The 9,802-nt window shown below is 53.8% G+C and overlaps 1 non-coding gene and 1 pseudogene across 1 annotated transcript; both read right to left on the bottom strand.

The window, feature by feature from the left end:
• Window positions 1–6,690: 6,690 nt before the first annotated feature.
• Window positions 6,691–6,790, bottom strand: LOC146817524 (U2 spliceosomal RNA; annotated as a pseudogene).
• Window positions 6,791–7,774: 984 nt separating this feature from the next.
• Window positions 7,775–7,957, bottom strand: LOC146817523 (U2 spliceosomal RNA). Its single transcript, XR_014964931.1, has one exon. It is a non-coding gene; the product is annotated as a U2 spliceosomal RNA (small nuclear RNA).
• Between the last annotated feature and the right edge of the window lie 1,845 nt (window positions 7,958–9,802).

The following is a 9,802-nucleotide window of genomic DNA, read 5'->3' as shown; positions in this document are numbered from 1 at the left end:
CAGGCAAGGTCCCGCTGGCTGTGGGATAAACTGCGGTGGCCCACCAGCTCCCAGACGGAGGAAGACTGCTGTTCGGAGAAAGGACCCAAAAGAGTGACTGGTTCCAGATGTTCAAAAATAGGTTTGAGTAGTTTCGCGCGGCGACAGGCCGCGGGTGGAATCTTTTCAAAGTCCAAAGTGTCCAGAAATGTCAACAGATCATTATAATAAGTGGGAACATTTTGTGCACATGGGGTAAGGTTGGGGGGGATATATAAACCAACATGCCTGAAATGTGCCCCCACATAATACTTGACAAAAGAAGCCGCATGCGACTGTGCCATCATGTCGAGCCTGGCGACAGTGTGACAGAAGACTTTGGATAGCAGTAAAGTATATACATTAGGCATACCCTTCCTGCCCTTCTTCCAAGTTTTACATACTTTTATTCGGCTCAACTTCTCCATCCTTGAACCCCACAAGAAGGTATAGAGGGGGGAGGAGCCTAGCGCGCAACCAAGATGGCCGCGTAGGTGCGAGGCTCCCGAGGACCTCCGCGACCTCCTACGTTTATCCTGTCTTCATCCTGCATCGGTTGAGGGGACTGTGTCGGTGAGCCTGAGCCGAGGTGGTACCCGTTTCCCGTTCTCGAATCGGACCTCGGGTGCCGGAGTGAGCACCGATTGAAGTTTGCGGCCTCCTTTGCTCCTGACCCCGGACTCGCGTTTGTGGGCGACCCGGTGGCAAAGTGAACAACAACGGCGGGCTGGGCCTGGCGAGTCGCGTACCCCGCACTTTCACTTTCGCGCCCCCTTGCCGTCTTTGCAAGTGGGATCGCGGCGCTCCTTGTGTTGGGGTGGCCTCGCTGGGTGACCCAGCCTGCCTGCCTGCTGTGGCCCGCTCCGCCGTCCTGGGGTGACCCCCCGGAGCCCGTGGCCTTGATTGCTTGCCTTTTACTGCGTGGCTGATGAGGGGGTGAGACCCGCGACGATGGCCACGAAACAAGATGGCGATCGGTTGAAGGCCAAGTCGACCCGGCGTGGCGCCGCACATCAGGCCAACATCATGGACCGCTACACCCTCCCGAAAGGATCTCCCGGTGGACCGCACAAGTCCTCTGAGTGCCCTCTGGATGCCCCGGATTTGCCCACAGAGTTGACTCTGCAAGACGTCATGGGCGCCATTGCTGAGATGAAGGCCTCGGTGGGCCAGCGGTTTGACACCTTAGCCCATAAAATCGACGCGGTCCTAGTGGATGTCAACCTGGTGAGGGCTGATCTCTCCAAGACCAACGACCGGGTCGATTCTTTGGCCCACACCGCGTCGGGCCTCACGACTGAGGTGGCGGCCCTCCAAACGGAGGTGCACCGACTTCGTCAGGCGAGTGTGCTTATGGATCGGCGCCTGGAAGATTCCGAGAGTCGGGCCCGGAGGAATAACATCCGCATCATCGGAGTACCCGAGGGACGGGAGGAAGCGGCGGCGGATCTTTTTGTAGAGGACCTGATCGTTACCCATCTGCGGCCTCGGGGACTGAGTAAATTCTTTGCCGTGGAGAGGGCTCACAGAGTTCCCGGGGGCAGGCCGAAGGTCGGAGCCCCTCCGCAGCCCCTCATTGCCCGGATTTTTAACTTTCGGGACAGGGACGCGATCTTGCAAGCCTCCAGACTGCAAGGGCCGATGAAGCTGGAAAATATGGAGGTGAACTTTTATCCCGATTTCACTCAAGCGGTCCAGAAACAGAGACTGAGTTTCCTGGGTGTTAAGCGCCGGCTCCGGGACATGAACTTAAAATACGCCATGCTCTTCCCGGCCAAGCTGCGGGTAGAGGTGGAGGGTCGCACGCACTTTTTTGATCGTCCCGAAGCGGCCGGGGACTGGCTGGACACTCTGTCTGGGGGTAGTGCTCGAGATGGTGGGGGGGGGCGGCGGGAGGAGACGGCCCACTGGATCGGGACTGAGGGTTTGATATTGGACCTCACTCTGGACGACTATGATGCCACTTTCGACCAAAGCTTCTGTCTTTGTTCTTTCCCCTCCCTTGGAGGTTGTGTGGGGTCTAGAAGGGGTACTCTTTCCTCCTCTAGGGGGTCTAGCTAGTTTCACTATATAGGGGCGACAGGCACACTGCAAGTTGGGGGGCTGTCTGGGCTCATGCAGGGGTGTAGGGAGGGGGGAGTTTTGTTGGGGTGGGTGGGTTGGGGTGGGGTGTTGTTCGTTTCTACCACAAGGCAAAAGCATCGTTGTATCATTTCTAAAGTGCTCTCTGGGGGACGAGTGATGGCTTCTGTTTATGATGGGGGGTAGGGGACTGAGTTTGTTGTCCTGGAATGTTAATGGATTGGGGGGACAGGATAAAACGAGGTGTGGTCCTGCAGTTCTTGAAGCGAATTTCGCCCGATATAGTTTTTCTGCAGGAGACACACCTCATTGGCAACTCCTTTTGTGCCATGAATAGACGGGGCTACCGCCTTGTGGCCCATTCGGGCTTCACGTCTGGTTCAAGGGGTGTGGGCATTATGGTTAAGAACTCGCTCCCGTTGGAGATTGATGAGGTGCACCATGACGACAGGGGACGTTACACGGTTTTGGTGGGTAGAATGGAGGGCAGAGTGGTCGTTTTTGTGTCTGTCTATGTCCCACCGGGGCTGCAGACGACCACCTTTGCGGATCTGGGGCGCCTCCTCCTTGGCCTTCCGGAGGGGATTCTAGTGGTGGGGGGGGGATTGTAATGCTGTGGTTTCCGGAACTGTGGATCGTCACCCCCCTAGGGATCTCCCCCGTGCCCAGGCATGGTTGGCTGGCCTCTTGGATACCTTGGGGCTGGTGGATTGTTGGCGTTTGAAACATCCCACGCAGCTGCAGTACACCTTCCATTCAGGGGCTCATGGTAGTCTCTCACGGCTAGATTATGTCCTGGTTCCGGCGGCGCACGTTGGGAGGATAGGGGAGGTGCGCCACTTGGCACGGGGTATCTCGGACCACTCTCCACTCTTGTTGCACTTTGATATTCTTCCGAGGGGAGAGGGTAGGGTGGTCCCGATTAATCCCTGGTACCTGCGTGACCCCACCATTCGCGCAGAGCTGGTTAAATCCCTTAAGCGCTACTTTGACGAGAATGTGGGGTCTGTGTCATCGGCGATCTCATTGTGGGAGGCGTTCAAGACGGTACTCAGGGGAGAGGCCTTGTCCCTTATTTCCCATTCCCGGAGGCGCGAGCGGGAGGAGGTGACTTGTGTTGAAGCGGAGATAACCGAGTTGGAGGGTGATCTAGAATGTGGGGTGAAGGATGACAAATTACATGTTCTCCGACTCAAGCAATCAGCTTATAAGGCCCTCGTCACGGAGGCGGCCAGTGGCCTCAGTAGAGAGCAACAGGGGAGACTGTATGATGTGGGTGATAAGGCTGGTAAATTGATTGCATGGTTGGACAAAAAGGAGAGAGCGAGTCGAGTTGTCCCGTTGATTGAGAAACAGAATGGTGTGTGTGTCACTGAACCAGAAGAAATTGTCTCCTGCTTTGCAGACTATTTCCGTGGGGTGTATTCCCCGGTGTCCTCCCGCTCTGAAGAGGATTCCCACGCCCTGCTCAGGGATATCGCGCTGCCTTCCCTTTCGGAGGAGGACAGAGTGTCGTTGGACGCTGCTCCAACTTCCGAAGAAATTGCCCTCGCCATACGATCGGTCGCTTCCGGCAAGGCCATGGGCCCGAATGGTCTTCCCATCGAGTTGTATAAATTGCGACCGGATACGCTGGCACCACATCTCCGTGCTATGTTCCTCGCGGCCCACTCGGCGGGTTCCCTCCCGCTAGACCAGCGTCTAGCTACTATCGTGGTTATCCATAAGGAGGGGAGGCCGCGGGACCGGGTCACATCATATCGGCCTATTTCGTTATTGAATGCAGAGCCCAAAATCCTCGCCAAGGTGTTGGCCAATCGGCTGGTCGGCGTAGTGTGTGACTTGATTCACCAGGATCAGTCCGGCTTCATCCCTCATCGCAATACAGCGCTTAACCTGCGGCGTTTGCATGGGGTGCTCGCACGTGTCCCGTTCATATGAGAGCCGGCCATTTTGGCGTCCTTGGACGCCACTATGGCGTTTGACACGCTTGAATGGACTTATATTTGGGCGACGCTCGCGAAGTTTGGGTTTGGCCCAGGATTCATCAGTTGGGTAAAATTGTTGTACTCTGGCCCGCTGGCGCAGGTCGTGGTGAACGGTAGAGTGTCGGCTTCGTTCGAGCTGGGCAGGGGTACGCGGCAGGGCTGCCCATTATCGCCGCTCCTTTTCGCGCTCGCTTTGGAGCCCCTGGCGGAGTGGCTGCGGTGGGAACCTTCTATTCGTGGTCTCCGCTGGACCCCCGAGTATGAGGACCGCGTATCTCTATACGCTGACGATATTCTCCTGTACCTGGCTTCCCCACGTAAATCACTGATAGTGCTGGTTGATGTATTGCATTCATTTGGTCTTAACTCCGGCCTTGTCATCAACTGGGCTAAATCGTGCGTCTATGTTCTCTCTGGGGAGGACCCTATCCTTCCGCGGGGCTGTCCTATCCAGATCGCCCCGCGGGGATTCCGGTACCTGGGTGTCTTCATTACCCTGGACGCGGAGGCCCGATATAGTCAGAACTTGCTTCCCCCCCTCCAGCGCCTGAAGGAGGATGTTGCGCGTTGGAGGCGCTTGCCGCTCTCGCCGCTCGGCCGGGCGGCATTGTTTAAGATGATGTCGCTGCCGCGTTTCCTGTACGCTCTGCAGAACACAATGGACGTCGTCCCGGCGCGCTACTTTCGCGAGGTGGAGAGTTTACAGCGCCGACTGTTCTGGGAGGGTAGACCGCGTATCGCCCTGGAGAAGCTGACGCTCCCGTGGTATGACGGGGGGATCGCCCTCCCGGATATCAAACGGTATTATTGGGCCTCCCAGCTGGCTGCGATTAATCACGGCCTGTACGGGCCCGCTCTAAACCCGGCCTTTGAAATGGATAAGATTTTACTGCCGGGTGGTGATTATAACCGAGCGCTCTACTCCGGCTCGCTTGACGCACGTCTGACGGGCCCCACGCGTGTCATGGTACGAGTGTGGCACGCGGCTAATGTGGCGATGGGGTGGAAAGGTCGTTTGACCCGGGCGTCGCCACTATACGCATCTGAGCAGTTGGGCTCCCTGTAGACCTCGAAGGGCTTTGAATAGTGGGACATGATAGGCATCAGCAGGGTGGGTGATCTCTGGACTAGGGGGGGATTCAAAACGTTCGAGATGCTACAGACAGAATTCCAGTTGCAGGACAGGGAGTACTTTCGGTATATGCAGATCCATCATGCGCTATGCTCCGTATTCCCGGACGTCGCCTCCATCCCGGAGTATTCCCCTCTGGAGGATAGAGTGCTAGATGGACATGTATAGGTGTAGGGGTTATACATGTGAACAATGAGCACCACATCTTTTGGGGCGTACAAAGGGGTGAACCTAAGCCCTTCAAATACCTCCTGGCCCCTGCGTTCTGTGACAATGCGCAGGACCTCTTTGCATATAGAGTCACTAGAAAACGTGATGTCAAACAACCCCCTCTGTGAGAAGTCCTGGACACATTCAATAGCTCTCTCAGATATCGTGCATTCTTTTTTAAGGACCTCCTCAACTAAATATAAAACATTTTTCTCTTTGCGGTGTTCTTCTGTAATGTCAATCCGGACTGTATTGGGAATAAAATCAGTCATTCGTGGAGCCCCTGCCATGGGTGGGGAAGTGGCCATGCTGGTGATTAATAGCCCGGGGGCACCCCCCACGGGCTGCCAGGTAGGTGGGCGCACTAGCGCTGGGCTCAGAAATTACAAAAACGGGGTTTATTCCAGGAAGCTGAAACAGAAGGGAGGGAGTACTGGCAGGCAGCCACCACTGCGCCTGCTCTAGTCCGCGCTCCCTCTCCCTATGAAAATAGAAAGTAAACACAGTCCCAAGTGCGAGGAGGGGCCGTGACTGGGGGGGGGCGGCAGGGTTGGGAAGCTCCGTGACCTGCCCTCCCCTTGAGAAGAACTCCGGTTTAGCCTGAAACAATGCGCAAAGGAACAGGTGGCCTCCACGGAGGGAAAGCCGGCTTACCTCCGATGGAGGAGATACAATGTTGCAAACGGCTCCAGCCGTTCCTGGGCTCTCTGTGCAGGCAGCAGGTGCTGCGGGGGAAGCAGCCCCCGCTCTCTCCTCTCACTCCGTCCTGCTCGGTTCTTGCTCCTTTCTCTTGTCTTCGGACGAAGGTCCGTGCCTCGCGCTGTGGACGTCGGGGGGGTGGGGGTCCCGATGTTCTGCCAGACGATGGGCGAGGTGGCGCTTGTGCCCAGGCCCCGTGCCCGCAGCCCCAGGGGCCGGCAGGGGCCTTTCAGGAAAGTTGTAGTCTTCTCCTCAAGGCGTCGCAGGTCCACGCAGTCCGCAATCCTGGGGATAGGATGACCTTCGGTTTTAGGGGTTGCAGCCTGGTCCCGGTCAAGCCAGGTGCCCCAGGCCCGTCCCTTCCACCTCAGGAGCACCCTTCAGCTACAGTGTCCGCCTGTCCACTGGTCCCAGAGGCGCAGCCTTGCCCCGGTCAAGCCAGGGAGCGAAGGCCCAGCCCCTTAGGTCCAGCAAAGCCAGCAGTGACCTAGGTCAGAGTACCGTCCCCCCTATTTGCGCAGCCTGGCTCCGGACATGCCAGAGTACGCAGGCCCAGCCTTTCATGGTTCGGGCGTCCCCTCTCAAACCTCAGCAGGAACAAGTCGGTAACTGATAAGAACAGATACTACACTTGATCTTAGCCAAAAGGCCGAGAAGCGATAACCAGAATGGTGCCAGAATTCTCACCTCCCGAAGCAATCTCCCTGGCTGACCCGGACCGGGGTCTTCCCTTGCACCGTCGCTTGAGCCCCTTTCGCCTCTTATTCTGACTCCTAGCGAGAGCTCAGCACGTGCCCATAGAAAGGAGGCCCTGGCCTCGGGCCTTCTCCCTGCTCCCAGAGTCCTCCTCGGCTGGCGCCTCATTAGGCGTCACTTAGCATACCCACGTTGTCCTCTTTCTAGTATTTGCATGCCCCGCCCCTTCATGTCCAGTGCTTCCAGCCGGCTGGCCGGAAAGCCTGGCAGCCGCGGGATGCTGGGAATCAGGCCAGGATGCCCTGGACAGCTCCCCGACAGGAAGTGTCCGGCGCCTCCCCTGCCCGGGACACTGCTCCCCTGTAGCCAAAGACCTATAGATAAGGCTTGGACGTTCGTGGCCGTTCGGGGCCATTCAGGGGCGGGCAAAGAAGGAAAAGGACTCTGTATTTTCCTTCATTGCTCAGAGAAGCCAAGGGCAGTGACCACTTCTCTGCCTCCCTCCCTCCCACTCTCTCTCTCTCCCTCCCTCCCTCCCTCTCTCTGTCTCCTCGTCTCTTTCTGTCTCTACCTCGATCCTACTGACTTGCTGGAAAACTTCCTCCATTCGTCGCCCAGTGAAATGGATCCAAAAACGAATGAAACTGTGTTGCTGGAAAAGCATTCTCCTTCTGACATTTTTCTCTTTCAAAGTGCTGCGTCTGGATGGAGAAGGTAATACAAATAAAAGAAAGTTCCAGAAAACGCGAAAAATACATACATACATACATAAATAAATAAATAAATAAATGATGCAGGTTTGCGGCAGATAAATAAAATAAATAAATAAAGCAAGACAGGGTGGTTTTATTCTCACGCAAACACAGTAGCTCCACTTTACAGGGTTTGGTAGTGAAGCGCTACTTTCGTTTTCTCATCTATCTTTCAACAGCATTGTTTTCCCCGGGTGGGGAAGTGCACCATTCCTGGAGGTACTGCAATACCAGGTTGATGCGTGGAGTGGACAGAGCAAGCTCCTATTCCATCTCCCTGTTCCAAAAATCAATTTAATAGATGGTCCCCAGATAGAGGACGTATCAGATATTAAACTGATAAGAACAGATTTTTTTTTTTTGTAAAAATATAATTTTATTTATAAGGTTTTGGGTTCATGATACATTTTAACCAGTCCCTGGTAGGGTGGTGTACTTTGTACCAATCCAAAGTGAGGTGTTCGCAGGCATACACTTTGGTGGTTTCCATCTAGATATTTTGGTATAGGCTGACCCCATATTGGGGTTTATGATGCTTTAATTAGCCATTTGGCCCAATTTTTATGTTCCCATTTTTGACTGGCTTCTATTTGGCCTAGTCTTTTAATGTCACACATTACATATATCATTGCTTTATTGAAACATAATTTGAGGCATTCATTTATGGATAGCTGTTTATGTGAAAAGAGTAGTAGATTTCTGGAGATCCATAGAATTTCTTTGCCTGCATTGATTATTTTCCATGCGATCTCCTTGTCTGCGGGGGGTAGATCCAGGCCGTAGAGAATGTTCTTGTGATGTAAGTTCGTCATGGCTGTGATGTGTTTCAGTAGTTTGCCCAATTTTTTCCATAGTTTTTGTGCGTATGGGCAGTTCCACATCAGGTGTGTTGTGGATTCGTCGTGTAGGCATCCTTCTCTGGGGCATTTTGGTGTTCTCGCCATCCCTCTGCGGTGTTGGAACTTTCTGGTGGGGAGGCATTCATGAACGACCATCCAGGCTAAGTCTTTTTGTTCGTTGGTCAGGTGCTTCCAGCTTACTTGACTCCATGTTTCTGCGGTCTTTTTCTCTGGCCAGTTGGAAATGGAGTTCATTTTTTCTTGTTTTTCCAGGTCGGTGGTGAGCTGTCTTGCCGTGGTTTTCTCCCCGATGTCTTGCAGTAGTACCTCGTTTTCCCTCATGAAAGGTTCCAGGCATGTGTACATTGGAGGGGTGATGAGGTCGAAAACTTTATTTACCACCGAGTATAGCTTGAAACGATGGAACAGGAAACCTGCGTGGAATTTGATGTACGCCGCACTTTTGGTGGTCTTGTTGTGCAGGCTTTTGTAGCAGAGCATGAGATATTTTGTGAGCAGAAAGTTCTTTGTTTGGCATTTTCTTTCCACCTTTGTCATGCGGTTTGCAGATGAGTTCTCTTTTCAGTTTTTCCGCTGGTGAGTTCCATAGGAATGTAAAAAGTAGCCTGTTTAGTCGTTTCATTGTGGCTTTTGTAGGAGGGAAAACTACCGCTATGTATAGCAGGATTGGTAGGATGACTGCTTTTGTGACCAAGATTTTCCCTTCCATGGTTAGCTTCCTTGTTCGCCAGAGGTCTAGCTTGTTCGTCACTTTTTTTGTGGCGTCCTGCCAGTTTCTCTCTCCCTTTGTGTCTTGGGAGAAGTGGATTTCTAGAATTTTCGTGGGTTCTGTGGTGGTCTTTACTGGTAGTTTGGTCAGGTTGTCCCATTGACCTATGGTGAGAACTGTTGTCTTATCTTCATTTAGGGTGAGGCCAGATGCTTGGCTGAAAATTTGGGTGTGTAGAATGGTTCTTCTTACTGCTTGTGGTGTTTTGCAGATGACTGTGAGGTCATCCATGTAGGCTACGCACTTGGCCTCCAGCCCTTTAGCCCCAGGAATCAGTGTCCCTCTGATGACTTTGTCTTTTCTGATCTGTATCAGTAAGGGTTCCAGGGCGCAAATGAAAAGGGCTGGGGATAGAGGGCAGCCCTGGCGGACTCCTGTCTGGATGCAGAAGGGGCTAGACAAGGATCCGTTGACGTTCACACAGCTGGTAGCATTTGAGTATAATAATTCAATAGTTTGTATGAAAATGTTGGGGAACCCCATTTTCTTTAGGACTTGTAGTAGGAAAGTGTGTGCCACTTTGTCGAAAGCCTTGTTGAAGTCTATTGCCAGTATGCCTACTGTCTCTTTCCTGTCTGTTGCTGACCAGATTGTGT

This window comes from Triturus cristatus, chromosome 6, assembly GCF_964204655.1.
Source record: "Triturus cristatus chromosome 6, aTriCri1.1, whole genome shotgun sequence".
NCBI lineage: Eukaryota > Metazoa > Chordata > Amphibia > Caudata > Salamandridae > Triturus > Triturus cristatus.
Note: the sequence above shows the minus strand (reverse complement) of the source record. Positions and strands in the feature narration are given on the sequence as shown.